The sequence below is a fragment of the Podarcis bocagei genome, assembly GCF_964188305.1.
Source record: "Podarcis bocagei genome assembly, chromosome: 13".
Classification (NCBI taxonomy): domain Eukaryota; kingdom Metazoa; phylum Chordata; class Lepidosauria; order Squamata; family Lacertidae; genus Podarcis; species Podarcis bocagei.
In genome coordinates this window covers 18482415-18499788 of record NC_138138.1, presented here as the reverse complement: position 1 = coordinate 18499788, position 17374 = coordinate 18482415, and the positions used below count along the sequence as shown (strand labels likewise).

General features: G+C 45.6%; 2 protein-coding genes across 3 annotated transcripts in view; one reads left to right on the top strand and one right to left on the bottom strand.

The window, feature by feature from the left end:
• MYBPC2 (myosin binding protein C2) overlaps window positions 1–17374 on the top strand; it is a 67304-nt gene that overhangs the window by 3910 nt on the left and 46020 nt on the right. The gene's annotated exons all lie outside the window — the stretch shown is intronic.
• The window catches only part of RUVBL2 (RuvB like AAA ATPase 2), a 166162-nt gene that overhangs the window by 141966 nt on the left and 6822 nt on the right, over window positions 1–17374 (bottom strand). The gene's annotated exons all lie outside the window — the stretch shown is intronic.

Here is a 17374-nt window from a genome sequence, read left to right as displayed (position 1 = left end):
ACCAAAGGTGCGTCTTTTGCAAAAAAACACACACATCCCGCATGGAAGGGGCAACTAGAGACGGGCTGCAAAGAGGTGTGGCAGAGTGCCAAGCATGGTTCTAAAACGCCCCAAAATATCGATGCTCTGTTGCTGCCTCAAATAAAATACAAGGCACCCCCCCCATCTTTGCATTCTAAGAGGCTGAAACAAGCAAGAGCAAATTGTTTGCAATTAGGAATATACCTTAAAATATGAGAGAAAGGGAGGGAAGAGACCTCGTATCAGTTTTTGTTCCCCTAGCTAAGAATCTCGCCTCCCTATAAAAGACTTATCAAGAAAAACAGTGAAGAGTAGTGGTTAGATTGTCAGATTAGGAGCCAGGTTCAAATCCTTCCCCTCTGAGCTTCTCTTTTGTGTATGTGGTTATGCTTCTTTGTGTTTATTATAATTTACGGATCCCAAGAAATTTCAATTAAACTTAAAAGCAAGGCGAATTCTTAAGAACAGAGCACGTGGAGAGGTCTATTTTTTCCACTTTTGTTTTTCAGTGCCGCTTGCAAATATTTTGACTGGTACATTTCAGGCTGAATAAATTCTATTCCGGTATCTCCTTCCCTCTTTAATTTCAGTGTTATTTTGTAAAATGGATGTATATTGATATTAGCGTGGCCATTGCTAATAGTAATAATGATGATGATGATGATGATGATGATGATGATGATATGGAAATTATGATGGAAATTAAATTTCAATATTGTCCACACACATATATTGACATGTATAGAAATAATGAGACGAGGGGCAACCATCTCTCCCTCCTTTCTGCACCCCCCTCCCCCGTCAACAGATGGCTACATCACTTATGATAGCTGATACTTCTTTGCCTCGATATATACTCCGATCCTTCGTTCACAGCTAATAAATCATCTCTCGTATCTGTATATAAAGGCGCTTGGATGTCAGTCACCCACCGGCATCCTGATCACTAGAGAAGTCTGACTGCAGGAAATTTTTAATCTAGCGGTCAAAATGTGCAAAGCGAAGTCCCTTCTCATAATAGTAACCAGCAGCACTCCTGCGGGCAAGCCAAGCCAAACCTACGATCCCAGGATGGGGCAGCAGGTTCTGTGAGCCTTTCCTTTGCAGCGTTTGAACGTTTCTCAAGTTAGGGGAAAGCATTTGCCGTGGGTTAAATTGACTAGCTGTGTTGCATTTAATGGCAATGTCGCCCAGTTACAAGAAACCTCGCGGTGCAACCCCAAAACCACCAGGAAAGGGTTTGGTGATCCCTTGGGTCTGTTATACTGCTAGAGGAGCCTTGGAAATGTGTTTTATAGAAGGCTGGGAAACTGACAGAAAGTACCACCTTGTATAAGAACCAAAGTATTATTAAGCTGTAGCACCTATACAAATCAGTTTAAGGAACTGAAGTGAAATAATTGAAAAGCTGTATGTTCACTGCCTTGTTTAGAAGTCTGTAACATCCACTGAATTTAATATATAAATATAAGTGTTTCTAGGAAGAATTCTGTCTCCTGACACATCCTTTGTTTTAACAACCTTGTTCTGTAAATTTAAAACCTTTTATCTCTTTAACTCCTCTCTAAGTCTCCAAGTACCAGAGTTTTTCCTTCAGGAAAATCAAAAACAAACTAGTAGTTAAGAGGGGGTTCACACCGCAATTTTCCGCTCAGCTCATCTAGTGCCGGAGAAGTGTGTACAGGGATTGCAGTCGTATTTATTTATGTTTTTTACTTCACGAAATTTATATACTGCGCTTGATTGTAGAAAACCTCAAAGCGGCTTGCAAAAAAGTCTTACAGTGCAATCTTAGCATGTTTACTGCAAAGTAAAGTCTACTGAGTTTCATGGGACTTACTCCCTGGGGAGACTGTAGCCTCGGTTGCATGACATTTAGTTCATTCCAGTAGTTGATTAATCAATCAGTTAGATATGCATAATTCTGTGTTTGAGTGAAAACTATCGTTCTGAAGCAAAAAAGCAAATCCTTTTTAAAATTGCCCACCTGCCATATTTGTATTAAAAGTGACTTAAAACGACAACTAAACCCCGCCCAATTAATTGGTACACCTTTTGGCATTAACTTTTTAGTCAATAGAATTTTTTAAAATCAGTTGAACTAGCTGATTATTTGATTACACTTTGAAGGTGGGATCCAACTAGTTAAGTTTTTATATTTTGCTGGAAGCCGCCCAGAGTGACTGGGGCAAACCAGTCAGATGTGTGGCGTATAAGTAATAATAATAATAATATAATAATAATTCTTTATTATTAAAAGAGTGGGGAAAGGATAGACGTTTGTTATTCTTACAATACATCTTGACAAGCGGAGGAGAAAACGTAATCCATTTTACTGATTGTAATAACCCCAGAACCAATATACTAATATCGGGCTCATTCTACAAATTTGTGTCCTGATGCAGCTATAATAACCCCATCCACTTACAAGTGGGAGTTGTCACAGACCAAGGAGAACCTAAATTGCCCCCCCCCCCACTCTCCTCTGAGACACTGTGCAAGAGATCCTGAAATGCACTTTTCCAATTTTGCTTGGGGGAAGTGCAATACCTTGGTTTGACCCTAGAGGGGGCATCAGAGCACATAACCTGGCTCACTTACTCAAGCTCTCTGTTCAGCAGACCCTCATGGTTGTATACTGTTGCTCCTGCTCTCTGCTCCTGACCCACTGCAGGCTGATCGCTGGAGCAGAGGGTTGGATCCGATGACCTTTCTTGCAACCTCCCACCACACAGGACATCACACGTGATTCTCGCCTCGTGCTTATGCAATCGGTGGAGCAGAAATGCCTTCTGCTAGAGGGTGCAAGATGCCAGTGGGAGTGGTTTGGAGAGAAGGTGGCATGGATGAGGTTGAGGGAATGTCGCCCCAGGACCAACAGCCATTGCGTCAGAGCCTGGGAGGGGTGGATAATGGGATGGAGTCAGCCTTTCCATGCCTCTGTGCCAAGATGCATCGCACATCAGTATCACCTAGCAGGTGCAATCAGCCCAGCATAAAGGGGTAGGCAGGAAAGTGGTGTAGTTCTACAGTACTTGGGGAGCACGAGACCAGGAAGAAGGCGTCATCTTTCAGGGGTAAGGGGAGGGGAGAGGTGGTCAGTTTTTTTGCAGATTATTTTTTGAAGGAGGGCTTCTGTGTGCGTGTGTATTTGATAGACAGGGGCAGGGGTTAAATGTATTAAAGAAACATTTGCTGATGACCTAATTTTGGCTAAAAAAAAGAGAGAACAATATCCAGAAAGCAAAAAGAGTTGGCTGGTTGGCTAAAACAGAAATGAATTCTTCAGAGCTGGCATGGCTGGTTGAAAGTGTGAGCTGACAGGGCAGTTAAGAGACCCAAGAGTACCAAAAATTTAACAACAATTGGAATAATAAAAAAAAGTATCTGGAAGATTACTGCGGCGATTTAACAATTTTTGGCTGGGCTAGAATGACCCTTGTAAAGATATCTAGTAGAAACAGTGGAAAAGATGGTAAATGGAATATTAGATACGATAGGAAAGGCATATAAAATAGAATTCTATGGACCCAAGTAAGAGGTGGAAGGAAGTCCGGTGCAAACAAAGTAACAACAAAATAAGTAGATAAGTGACATAATTTTCATTTTCAATTTTGTTTATGCATACATGTTCAATGGTGGAATCTTTATTGTGTTCAGTTGTAAATTGTGAATGTTGATGTGTGTGAAAACGATGGCTGTAAATTAATTGAAAAACCAGTAAAGATGTAATTTTTAAAAAAGAGAGTGTGAGCTTTGAGCCTAGAAGTAGGGTAACCAAGTGTTCTACCTGAGTGAGGACAGGCCTCTGTTTCAGAGGTAGTGAAAGTGGTTGTCCCATCTGTTTGAAGGACTGTTAGAGCAGTGTTTCCCAACCTTTTTTGGGCAACGGCACACCTGTTTAATGAAAAAAATCTCGCGGCACACCACCATTACAGCCCCGTGACGTCAGCGCGCAGCGTCACGCCGGGAGGGACGCACGAAAGTGAAAGTTTTTAATTTTTTCCCCTCCCCCTTGCCGGGGAACCTCCAAGCTTTGGGGGTGGGAGGAGGCAGCAGAGCAAGGGACTGAGGGACGGCGGCAGCTGAGGCGGCGGCGGCTGTTGTGGTGGTGGCGGCGATAGCGGGTGGAGGAGGGGGCGGCGGCGGGAGTTGCTGCTGCTGTTGTTGCTGCTGCTGCCCGGACATGCCGGCCTCCTCCTCCTCCGCTGTCTCGCGCTCCTCCCTTTTGCACGCGCTGCCCCGCCGCTCGGCACCACCACCGCGGAGCCGCCCCCGGCTCGACGCGGATCCTCGCCGCCGCCGCCTCTCACCGCCCGACTCGCCCGCCTCCCTCCCACGGCACACCAGCCGATGTCTCACGGCACACTAGTGTGCCGCGGAACACCGGTTGGGAAACACTGTGTTAGAGGGCAATCTTATATGTGAAAGTATCCTCTATTTGAAGGGCTGTCCGGCCACCTAGTTTAAAGATAAAAAACCCCAGGAAGGGAGAATGGGAGCCTCAAAGTTGCCCATCAGCAGTTAGCACCCAGGCATCAGATGGGTCAGAGATATTTCTATTTAAATGACAGCTATTATTTCTGAATGTGCATCTATACACATAACTTTTTGTTGTTGTTTAGTCGTTTAGTCGTGTCCGGCTCTTTGTGACCCCATGGACCAGAGCACACCAGGCACTCCTGTCTTCCACTGCCTCCCGCAGCTTGGTCAAACTCATGTTTGTAGCTTCGAGAACACTGTCCAACCATCTCGTCCTCTGTCGTCCCCTTCTCCTTGTGCCCTCCATCTTTCCTAACATCAGGGTCTTTTTCAGGGAGTCTTCTCTTCTCATGAGGTGGCCAAAGTATTGGAGCCTCAGCTTCAGGATCTGTCCTTCTAGTGAGCACTCAGGGCTGATTTCCTTAAGAATGGATAGGTTTGATCTTCTTGCAGTCCATGGGACTTTCAAGAGTCTCCTCCAGCACCATAATTCAAAAGCATCAATTCTTTGGCGATCAGCCATCTTTATGGTCCAGCTCTCACTTCCATACATCACTACTGGGAAAACCATAGCTTGAACTATATGGAGCTTTGTCGGCAAGGTGATGTCTCTGCTTTTTAATAGCACTTGCAAATTTATGCCCTTTTTGGGAAATGCACCCTATCAGGAAACCAAATTCCCAGTTCAAATCTCACCTCCATTAAAGACCCATGAGAGGCAGAGCGGAGAGCCAGTCGAGGATCTGCACTCACCACACTTTGGGCAGACAAACAACTTTCCAAGAGAACCAAACTTATTTCCAGGATGAACCAGCTGTTCAGAGCACTGATTGGTTGGCCCCTTTTGACAGTGATGACACTGGAGTTGGGAGCCTGGTCCATGGAGTAAAGTCGGGTGGGGGAGCTACAGCTGAAATACTTCTATGTCCTGTAGGTTAGCCCTCCAACCAGCAGTGTGTGGATAAGGGGTCAGCAAACTTTTTCAGCAGGGGGCCAGTCCACTGTCCCTCAGACCTTGTGGGGGGCCGGACTATATTTTTTTGCGGGGAATGAATGAATTCCTATGCCCTACAAATAACCCAGATATGCATTTTAAATAAAGGGACACCTTCTACTCATGTAAAAACACGCTGATTCCCGGACCGTCTGTGGGTCAGATTTAGAAGGCGATTGAGCCGGATCTGGCCCCCGGGGCTTAGTTTGTCTACTCATGGTGTGAATAGTACTACTGGTTTGCCCTGCAGGGCTGTTGTAAGGGATGTTTCAAAGAGCTGTTTGACAGTGGATCCAACAACCTTGAAAGGTGGAAGGCCATTTGTCAAGGATGCTGTAAGTTGCATGGAGCAGGTCCCTTTCAACTCTATGATTCCATAATGCTTAAGTGCAACGGATGTAAACAATCGGGGATCAAATGCAGGGGACATGAGAGTAGCCAGGATTTATGTTAGTGGGGGGGGGCAGGACACCCACCTGTCGTCATCCTCTGTCTGGCTCTGTCTAGCCGAGTCGGAATGAAATGTCTCGACCAAATTTGTTTTAAATTACTTTCTTTTGACCCCAAGCGCTCAGAAAAAAATCTGTCAAAATCTTCAGTCATTGGAAAACTAGGAAGTTAAATAAAAAGCGAAACCATCAAAATTAACACTAGAGAGTAGCTTTCATGCGGTTAATGGGTATGTTTTGCAAAATTACAAAGAACACGCCTTTTCTCATCTTAAAAAAAAATCTGAACAAGTTTTATTGGATTTGCTGAAAACCTCAGCATTTAAATGTAGCCCATTCCCTTATCATCGTTGACCTTAGCCAGTTCTTCACTCTCCGCAAGGTACTGAATGACCGCTGTCCGATACAAGTCGTGTACGGCTGAGCAGAGCCTTTTTTGTAGTAGGGCATCTCAATTTCAAATATTCTGATTATTTCTGCTTTTCGTTAAGTACAGTATTGTTATTTATTTACTTGATTTAGGAGGGGCAGCTGCCCCCCTGGCTATGTCCATGCCAGGGGAAGTCGCAACACCCAAAGGGATGCCACAGTCTGAGGCTGTTCCCTTTGCCTGGCTTAGGAGCTGCAAAAAAGGCCCCGATTCTCCATGTCGTGGAGTCTTTCCCCCCTGAAGCAGTTGTGCTGCGAGATCCGAGCATTACAGACCAGCACCCTGTGCGGCATCACAGCTCTCAGACTGCCTGGTGCTTCGTTGGAACGATGCCCTTAAATACATACACAGTTGCCCCAAGCAACCAGCCGAGTTGTTTGTGCAGTTGGGCCAGATCTTTCATGCGGCAGAGGCAAGCAGGATGCTTAAATTGGCAACTGCCTCGGAACAGCTTGATTCTAAAAGGTGGTTTAGAGCCAATAGGTGAAGCTTTTTCAGGACCGTACCACTTCAGGCTACAAGGGGAGGAATACTCCACAATCTTTCCAACCTATGGGGGGGGGGGAATAGCTTATCAGGTTCTAGCCAATGTTAAGCATAATCAGAGCCAATCCATTGAAATCAATGGGCGTAAGTTAGTCATGTCCATTAATTTCTTCTTTTTTTGCATAATCTTTTTTTATTGAGTTTTACACTACACATTTAAATTCAAATGTTAAACATCATCATCAGCGGGGTGGCCAGCTGGCAGTGATCTACTCCCTTTTTTGGGGTGCAGGTCAAAGTTATTGAGCTTTTTTAGGGAGGAGGAGAGTCCTGTTTTTGAGGGGTGCAGGGCAAAGATGTAGAGCTTTTTTTAGGGGAGCCAAAGTTTCTGGGGTTCTTTGGGGGAAGCCAATGATCTACCAGTGATCTACCACAGATGTCCACTGATCTACCAGTGGATCATGGTCTACCTTGTTGGACATGCCTGATCATCATCATTTAGGATTCTCTGAATCCTTAGACTCCCCTCCACCCTTCCATGGTTACCATTTTCAATCTTTTTCAACTGCCTCACATAATTTCTCTGTTTTTCTTAAATAGTCCATTTCCCCCCTTAGTTTTTAGTACTTAAGAAGTGTTACTCAAATCCTGCCAAAGTTTTTAGATGTTTACAGTGTTCTCTTAAATACACGGTAATTTTTCCTCATTCCTTATTAAAGTTCCTCTCTCCTTGGTTTCTGATTTTCCCGGTCATTTTCGCCTTTTCGGCGTAGTCCATCATCTTCATCAGCCATTCGCCTCTGGTCGGGACTTTATCTTCTTTCCATCTCTGGGCCAGCAGTATCCGCGCTGCTGTTGTCACATACATAAATAATCATTTCTGTTCCTTTGGTATCTCTGCACCTAAAACTCCTAGTAAAAAAGGCCTCTGGTTCATGCCCATTAATTTCAGTGGGTCGGCCATGAGTATGACTGGTGTTGCATCCAACCCCTTATATCTATGCTTAGTTTGCTTGCTTTATGGAATTTTCTTCCCATGGAGGAACGCTGATACATCACACAAGCACACCCCTTTACCCTGAAGTGGAACAGTCCTGGAAAAGTTCATCACTTCGATTTCCCTGATCCCGTCATCGCCTCTGATAGATGTATTGCCGGGAGAGGCAATGGACTTTGGCAGCAGAGGGGGGAAGAAAAGAGAAAGACATATATGTAGGTCTGTGGTGGCAGGCATTGTCTTACTACCATATGAACCAGCTGGGATAGCTCAGTTGGTAGAGAATGAGATTCTTAATCTCAGGGTTGTAGGTTTGAGACCCACACTGGGCAAAAAGGTTCTTGCATTGCTGGGGGTTGGACTAGACGACGCTTGTGGTACCTTTCAACTCTACAGTGGTGCCCCGCAAGACGAATGCCTTGCAAGACGGAAAACTTGCTAGACGAAAGAGTTTTCCGTTTTGGAGGTGCTTCGCAAAACGAATTTCCTATGGGCTTGCTTCGCAAGACGACAATGTCTTGCAAGTTCCTGCTGGTTTTTTCCCCTTCCCCCCCTTTTTCTAAGCCGCTAAGCTGCTTATCAGCTGATCTGATCAGCAGATAAGCCGCTAAAAGCCGCTAATAGCGCTAATCTGCTAATCCTTCAATGGGCTTGCTTCGCAAGACGAAAAAACCGCTAGACGAAGAGAATCACAGAACGGATTCTTTTCGTCTTGCGAGGCACCACTGTACAGTTCTGTGATTCTATGTGGCAAGCCATGTGGCCCTAACCAACCCCATTCTGAGCAGCTGATCGGGATACTCCTTAATTCTGTTGAGAGGATACATTGGGGAATTTCCCACAATGCCCTGGAGTAACACTACATTAGGTGCTTTGCGACACTGGGGAAAATTGGGGGGAATTAAAATGGCAGCCCCCAGCCATTTTTTTGAGTGCTTTTGCTGCTGTCACTACAAAATAAGACTGAAAGGTGCCCACCAGTGTTACAGAGGGCTCATCAGAGGATACTTGGCAGAATGGCCACTTGCAATAAAGGCATTGCCAAAAAAAGAGGACGAAAGATGCTGGCAATCTGCATAACATTTGTGCATGTGCGTGCATATATATATATATATATATATATATATATATATATATATAATGGTTAAAGAGATGCAAGAAAAACATAGTGATTGTCTTTTAATCTGTTATCAACAGTTTAACATGGGCCTCTCACCAGCATTGTGTAATGGCCAGATGGCAGGTTTTGTGCTGCTGGCATCTCAACGTTCCTGCTGTGAGCATTTAAATGCATGTGCATTAGGCACAAGATGCATCCAGTTCCAACCCCGTCGAGAGTTATAACTTATAGACACCCTGGAGAGAAAGCTCTGAAGCTGGCAGAACAACAGCTTTAGCAGACTCACTAACAAAATTCTGACAAGCCCTGATTCAGAGGAGCCAATAGGAGGAAGCTGGAACGGAGGCGCTATGGGGTAAATACCAAAGGGGCACATGATAGGCAAAGCAGGGGTGGACTTTGGGCTTTAGAATTTCAGTGGTGCCCTATGTGATGCCAAAATTTGGGGCGCCCTCCCCTCTCGCCTTCTGTTCATCATTGTTGCAGCTTCCTCTCAGCTTGGCGCCCAGTGCGGGCGAACCGGTCGTGCTCCCCTAAACCCTCCTCTGGGCAAAGTGTGCTTCTGGTGGTGTCAACCAAACCGTGCCCTACAAGTTAAAGAAATAATGGTGTATTTCATATTAAGGCTCCCATGTAATATTTTCTCTGACAAAGTCTTATTGATTTTGATGGAGATGAATTTTAAGTACGCTGGTTTAGGACTGCAGGCTGATTTTAACACCCAGTTTATTTTGCTCTTTATTTACTATATTTATATTTAAGGTGCCCAGTAGGACTTTTGTTTCCTGGGCATTTATTATGACGTTATACTTAGTATGCGCAGAATACCTTCCTTCCTTCCTTTCTACTTTTCAGGTTTATACATTTCACTAACTTTACATTCACTTTGACATTTCAAAACTTGACTTCCTTCCCCCTCTTTCTGCGGTTCCTTAAATTTATTTTTAATAACCTCTGCATATCCAAATTAATTTAATTTGCTCATTTATTCATCTTTAAATATATACTCTTACGAAACTGCAGGTTGTTACAATAATCCTGCCCGTGTTCTTATCTGTTTACAATTTATCTGCAATAAACCATTTCCATTCTTTTATAAAAAGCTTAGCTTGATTTCTTATTCTTCCAGTAAGTTTCACCATTTCTGCATATTCCATAAGTTTTTGTGGCAGAATACCTTTCTGTTGAGTAATCATCGGAAAGTGAGTGGGGCAGTGGGGTAAGGGGGTCAGAATTAACTACAGTGGTATCTCAGGTTACATACGCTTCAGGTTACATACACTTCAGGTTACAGACTCCGCTAACCCAGAAATATTACCTCAGCTTAAGAACTTTGCTTCAGGATGAGAACAGAAATCGTGCTCTGGCGGCACAACAACAGCAGGAGGCCCCATTAGCTAAAGTGGTGCTTCAGGTTAAGAACAGTTTCAGGTTAAGTACGGACCTCCGGAACAAATTGAGTTCTTAACCTGAGGTACCACTGTACTTTTTTGGGGTAGTGCTTGCATCCCCCCCCCCCAGTAAGCCACAGTTTTCAATCCAGCAGCCATTCTCTCTCCATCCTGCAAAACGATGCTCTCAGCCATGGAAACTAGGGACTCCTGGGGGGGGGGCTGTGTCCGTTTTATTGCAAGGTGATAAGGTTAGCACCTGTGTGGTTGTCGATAGATAGGTATGACTTGTGGAGAGTACATAATAAGATCTTTGGGGGAAGGCACATGATGTCACCTCCTTGCCGAAGCTAAGCAGGGCCGGGCCTGGTTACTATCTGGATGGGTGACAGGCGAAAACCTACACATATACTGTATTTGCCTTGGTTTCAATGATGGAAGAAAGATGCGCTATCAAATGTAACAGCGCAAAATAAATGGATTGTTTGCTCTTGTGAGCAGTTAGGGAGCAGAAATAAAGGAAGAAATGGAATATCTATTGATGTCTTTTTCTGGTCTGCGCTAACTTGGGGACCTCGGCCTTTGAAGACAGGCCGGGGCAAGCACTTAAGCAAAGGAAGAACTGCTAGCATAAACAAGACCCATCATTTATCTGGTCTTTGGATTCTCTGAATATTCTGGACGTTCTCCAGGCCACTTGTTAGTTAAAATATGGTTGTGCTGCTTCGTAAGATTGTCCGGGGATGTTTGTTGTGCCACATGGATTTACTTGTCACTTTGGGAATGTTGATTGTAGTGTGGTAGGCAACCAGCGTGGGCAAGTGTCATAGCGGGTGACTGTCACAATTGTGAATGTGTTTATATTTGTCACAAAAGCTGTTATGTCAAGGCATGTGCAGACTGGAGTCACCATCCAGCACAGAGTTAGGCCATGTGCGCGCCATACATTAAAAGGACACGGCTTGCCCTCAAAGCACATGACACCCTCCAGAGAATCCTGGAAACTGCAGTTTGTTAAGGGTGCTGGGAATTATAGCTGTTGGGTGTTAAACCACAATTCCCAGGATTCTTGGGGGGGGGGTTCATGCACTTTAAATGTACAGTGTGTACGCAGCCTTTGGCCTACAGAAGCCTCTTTAATTTCAGTGGGACTTCAGTGTGCCTAATTGCTGTGCAATGGATTGAGATCTGCACTGTGCGCATGGTTACATACATAGCCCATAATTATAGTTAGCTGCGGATTTTCTTCACTTTGGAAAGTACATTTAAATGTGTGGGGTGTGTGTGTGGGTGTGTGGGTGCAGTAAGCAGCTTAATGCCCACTAGGGTACATTCCAGGACATTTTTATATATTTGCAGATGGAGGAATATTGTGTGTGTGTGTTGCTGCGCTGTCTAGTTTGCTTGATACCTAAAGCGGGTGTGTGGATTGTGTGAGTCTTGAGGCATGCACCGTAGGTGCCTAGTTTTTCTGGGATGAAAGTACAAGTGGGATCTGCAACAAAATGTTGCAGTGCAGCATGCTGCTGCTGAGAATACTCCATTGCATCCCCCTCCCACCTGGCTTTCTATCCTTCCCCAAACTATTAGTCAGCATTCTGTGGCCACCAAGCACATACAGTTCTCACCGAGCCGTTTTTGAGTGTACGTCCCCCATGCCTCAATTAAGAGCTCCCCCCCCTTCTTTTTTTAACTTCTGCAAACCTTGGGATTCCCCTGAGCTCATTAACAGGTACATCTTGTGTGTGGATGGTCCCGTTTTGTCTGCCTGAGTATTGAGTACTACCTAAGCACCGGGTTTTGAGACTGCAATCAGTGACTATCTATGAGGTTGTCATATATTTTGCAGTGTACAGTTTGCATTTCCCTGTATGTCTGTTGATTTATTCTAAGGTTTATAGCCTGTCCTTCAAAGAAGTATTTCCCAGGGTGGCCGACAACATCTCAAAATGAAATATAATCAATATAGAGTAACCGCAACACTAAAACAGTATGTATAACTGGATCCATATGGTGATATCCGGCATGTTAGATGCCATGCGTGTTATGGCGCATGCTTGTGAGAGCGAGAGATTAGGGCCTGTTGGTAATTGAATGTTAATTGTGTAGTGCTGTACTTTGTAGAAATGGAATTTCAGTTGTTGTTTGTACATGTGGAGTTCAAGGCTATGTGTTTTATGAATACTGGAACATAGACAGTTCAAAATGTCTTAGTGGGTAGGGCAGACAATCCAATGGTGATAACAATAATACTATATTTGACAATCTGTTGCTGTACACCGACATTTGCTGCCTGAGGCAACGTGCCCTGCCCTACCCATTGGTAATTTAAGCATTTTCGTAGGATATGTGTGTATAAAACAGTGACTAAAGGTAACATTAAAAAGCTACATTGCAAAATCTTAATATGACTGAGAGATGTGGTTAAATTTTATTTTTTAAAGCAGTAAAAGCAGGAATCCTTCAGCCCCAAAGTTGTGTCTCTAATTACAAGTATATATGGAGTCAAGCTGTGGCTATTCAGTCGTCATGGAATATCACTCTGCACATGTTCACTCCTAGATTTCCTATCACTCACATATTCCTGGGCTGATCCTTGTAAATAACACAAAAAAGCCCCAGTTTTTGAAGCTACATGTTTGATATGCACAACTTGATGGGCGCTCTGCGATCACACACAGTGTGGTGCTTGTTTTATTGTAGGCGTGGCGTCCAATTTAGAACCTGTAATATTGAAGGTGGGCAGTGGACAATTTGGGTTATGCATTAGACACGCATTCTATAAAAACCTTTTTAAACGTCATCTGCGTCTTTCAGGCTTGCTGTGAGTCTGCAAATAGTTTTTTTGTGGGGGGTAAGAACAGTGCATATCTGAAGGTATACTGGGTGTGCTCTCTTGGTGTGCAAAGAGAGAAAACCGCTGTACGTTTTGGGTGCAGATTTCCGTAGAGTTGATCGCTGTGGCTGATGTACGCCTCCCCGACCAGACACATGCGTTTCAGGGGGGCTGTTTCTCTCACCTACAAGGGTGTTGTATGTGGAGCCTTGGCTTAGTGACAGCAAACACCCTGAACAGAAGCAAGAAGGGGTAAGCTGAGAGGCCCGCCTGGCCTAAATTGCTGATCCCAGGGGATTCTGCTGCAGCCAGGGGGTTGGGTTACCTTAGCGGTTGGGCAAGAGCCGCTCAAAACCAGGCAGCTAATTATAAACGTTTCTTGGCCCTGCCTCCTTCCTCGGAGCAGCACGGAGCCCAGTCTTCTCTCCCTGCCCCTAATAGGACACAGGGTCCCCGAAAAGGCAATGTGAGACGGAGCCCAGGAAAGGTCAGGCAGGCACTCAGGAAGGTATGAAGGCCTTACAGGTGGGAAAGTGCTAAATCAATGTCTCCCGGAAGAGGCTCAACAAGCCCTGAAGCAGTTGTGCTCTGCTGGGTTTAACCCACATCCAAGTGCTGAAAACAAATCAAATACAGTGGTACCTCGGGTTACATACGCTTCAGGTTACAGACTCCGCTAACCCAGAAATACAGTGGTACCTTGGGTTACATACACTTCAGGTTACATACGCTTCAGGTTACAGACTCCGCTAACCCAGAAATAGTGCTTCAGGTTAAGAACTTTGCTTCAGGATGAGAACAGAAATCGTGCTCGGGCAGCGCGGCAGCAGCAGGAGGCCCCATTAGCTAAAGTGGTGCTTCAGGTTAAGAACAGTTTCAGGTTAAGTACGGACCTCTGGAACGAATTAAGTACTTAACCCAAGGTACCACTGTACCCCAAAACAAAAGAAGGATCCTTAACTCGGGGAAGAAGAGAGGAAGGGTGCCAAGGGAGACTCTGTATGGCGACTTCATGGTGGCAAATCACACGCTCCATCCTTCCTATCCTGCCAGGGATTATGGGACTAGGTCGCATCTGGTGGCAAACAAGGAGCAATGCGGTTTGCTGCTGAGAAGCCTTTTCCTAGCCTGCTTGCCTTCCCTCTGCCCCCTGCTTTCCTAAAATAAAACTATTTGCTCCCTTTGGAGAAGAGAGGGTGTGGAAGCAGATGAGGTGAGTGCGAGAGCAGTGCTATTTTTCTCGACAAAGAAGTGCCGGAACTCACCATGAACTCACCTTGCTCTCTTATAATGGCAATGGCGTCCACCTGAGAAGTGCCGGAACTGAGTTCTGGCAAGTCTCAGCTGAAAAAAATCCCCGGAGTGAGAGCCTGCTTTGAGCTTGCACCAGTCCAAAGGAGAGCTGGGCCGAACTCAAATTGGGGGCTTCCATTGAAGTCTGGGGGCTTGCATTTTTAGGTCCCTCCATTTTGAATAACTGGCCCATACAGTGGTACCTCGGGTTAAGTACTTAATTCGTTCTGGAGGTCTGTTCTTAACCTGAAGCACCACTTTAGCTAATGGGGCCTCCTGCTGCCGCCGCGCCGCCGGAGCACGATTTCTGTTCTCATCCTGAAGCAAAGTTCTTAACCCGAGGTACTATTTCTGGGTTAGCGGAGTCTGTAACCTGAAGCGTATGTAACCTGAAGCGTATGTAACCCGAGGTACCACTGTACTGAAAAGCAAAGCCATCTACTCTTCCAAATGACCAGGGCAATGTTTTGCTTGTTTTTCTGGTTGTTGGGCAACGCTTCACAGGACCAGTTGCAGGTTTCCAGAGGCCCAGACTGCCGCAGGCTCCAGTAGACATCTCCCCCCCTAGTTCCACAAGCTTTCTAAATGCACAAAGCACAGGAAAACTCCCCTCTCTTCTTCCTTTTCCTCCTCCTCGTTTCCTTTCTGGTGCTGATTTGCAGGCCTGCCATTTTTGTCGCCCGCTGCCAGGGCCTGAGATTTTCACCGCATGAGGTGGAATAGACTCGTTACTCGAGGCCGGCTGAAGTATTTTGGCACCCGCGGCAGAAAAACCGCACACGCGCTCCACCCAGGGAGTAAAAATGCAATTGTAATAAAATGAAATAAGTAAGAATTTGCAGCCCTTTCACAACATCCCCACTGTGGACTCCTAACCATATTTTTAGTTCGGTACAGCACACCCCCTCCTCCAGTTCTGGGGGCTTTTCAGGACAGGCAATGGAGATCGTAAGCAGAGTAAAAGCAGAGCAGAATAATTCCCATCCCCGTAATGTGTGAAGTTAACTTGCTTGGGAAAAGCAAGTAGAAACCAGAGCCCTTTGAAATACAGCAGTGCTTCAAGAGGCAGCGGCTGCATTCTAGTCAGCAGTGAGTTAGGACAAATTCAGACCTTCGAAGTGTCCCTATTTTCCAGGGATTTACGGAAGGCATCCTAGTTTCTGATTTGATCCCCGAATGACCCGCTTTTCCTTAGGACACCCCTATTTTCATCAGATAAATGTTGGAGGGCACAGAGTTGTGCGACCGCTGAGCCAAGGAGATAATTAACTAGGCAGCCTTTAGAAGGCATCTGAGAAGGCATAGGGAAGGTTTTTTTTAATGTTTAATGTTTTATTATGCTTTTATATATGTTGGAAGCTGCCCAGAGTGGCTGGGGCAACCCAGTAGGATAGGCAGGGTATAAATAGCAAAATTATGATTAATGTTATTACGGAATAGGATGTCCCTATTTTCATCGAAGAAATGTCAGAGAGTACAGTGGTACCTCGGGTTAAGTGCTTAATTCGTTCCGGAGATCCGTTCTTAACCTGAAACTGTTCTTAACCTGAAGCACCACTTTAGCTAATGGGGCCTCCTGCTGCTGCCGCGCTGCCGGAACACGATTTCTGTTCCCATCCTGAAGCAAAGTTCTTAACCCGAGGTACTATTTCTAGGTTAGCGGAGTCTATAACCTGAAGCATCTGCAACCTGAAGCGTATGTAACCCGAGATACCAGTGTATGCAAGTTTGAGGGTCTTGCCAACCTCTATAGCAGGCATGGCCAAACTTGGAGCTCCAGATGTTTTGGGACTACAACTCCCATCATCTGTAGCTAACAGGACCAGTGGTCAGGGGTGATGGGAATTGTAATCCCAAAACATCTGGAGCACCAAGTTTGGCCATGCCTGCTCTATTGCGAGGATGGAGAACTTGTGGCCCTCCAGCTGTTGTTGAACTGAAACTCTCATCTTTTCCAGCCATCGCTGGCAGGGGCTGATGGGAGTTGGAGTTTGATACCATGAAGTGGTCCGTGGTTTCCTCAGAGCTCTGCTTTCTCCAAGAACGAGGCAAGCCTCCTCCGTGAGTTGTAGGGTGTGGACAGCTGCGGAGGAAAAAGTGGGGTTTGTTTCCCGTTGCCCTTCGGTGTGTCGTCACGCTTGCAGAAGGAAGACCCAAAGCCTCTGGGATCCACGTTTCCATCTTCCACGGTCCTGTCTCCCAACGGGAGCTATGCAAAGCATCCTGGAGCTAAGCTGAGCCCTGCAAGGTTCTGGCGGAGCCTGGGCGACAGCTGGACCCCTCCGTCGCTCATCTCCCTGCTCCTTTGGCCCCGGAGGTTGGGTTATTATTGATCGCCGGTCGCGATGGCTCAGCACTCTGCACCTGGCTATATTAGGGGGTCAGGACAGGCGGGGAAAAAGGAGTCGATGCTGGTGGCTTTATCGGGAGGCGGGCGGTGTGGGCTCAGCGCATAGTGGGAATGGAACAGGGATGACATCATGCAGAAGGACTCGCTTTCCAAAAGGAGAGGTGCCAGGGCTCAGGCCTGCCTTTCCCACAGTGAAATATACTCGGAGTCGAGAGTGGATTTCATGCTCTTTACTCAGCTCATAGTAGTGAGGAATGCAAGTTCCCCAAAAATATCTGCTTTATATACATTATTCACACAATGGGCCGCACGTGATTGGCTAATTCTGGGATTCTCCTATAGGCCAATCAGGTTGCAGATTCACTTCCACCTGGAGCTGGATTGGGTGGCTCCTGCGGACCAATCGTACTGCTGCATTGTTCTAGGACCAATCAGACGGCTGCATTCTGAACCTATTGTTCTAGGACCAATCAGACTGCTGCATTTTGGATCCTATTCAACTCAGTACATAACACACAGGTTTTG